We start from the raw sequence: 456 nt of genomic DNA, 5'->3' as shown, positions 1-456 counted from the left end.
TTTATTTAGTAATTCATTAATAATGGCATAAAAAACAACATTGTATCGTTGTAATCCATCTTGTCAGTCTCTTCTCATTCTCCTTTCTTTTCTCTCCCTCTTCCTCATTCCCTCAAATTCCTTATTCCTCTCTCTTTCCTTTCCTTTCCTCTCTAATTCCACCCATTCGACCAAGTCAGTCATGTGGAAATTGGGGGGGGGGGGGTTGTACTGCCTCCTCCCTCCCGTATGATGAGGGTTTGAGAGTGTGTAGAAAAGGGTGATTTAAGGGTAAAAAAAAAGGATTATTAAGTGTGGTTAGTCATGTCAGTTCATGTCTGATGTGTTTCTTTCATGTTGATGATTTATTTTCTTATTCATTGTGGAAAATTGTGTAAATGGTGAAAAAAGATCATTAAGGGTGATTACGATTCGTGGTGAAAGAAGTGTGGTGATATTTCCCGCAGAAGCGTGTTG

This window comes from Penaeus monodon, chromosome 15, assembly GCF_015228065.2.
Source record: "Penaeus monodon isolate SGIC_2016 chromosome 15, NSTDA_Pmon_1, whole genome shotgun sequence".
NCBI lineage: Eukaryota > Metazoa > Arthropoda > Malacostraca > Decapoda > Penaeidae > Penaeus > Penaeus monodon.
Note: the sequence above shows the minus strand (reverse complement) of the source record.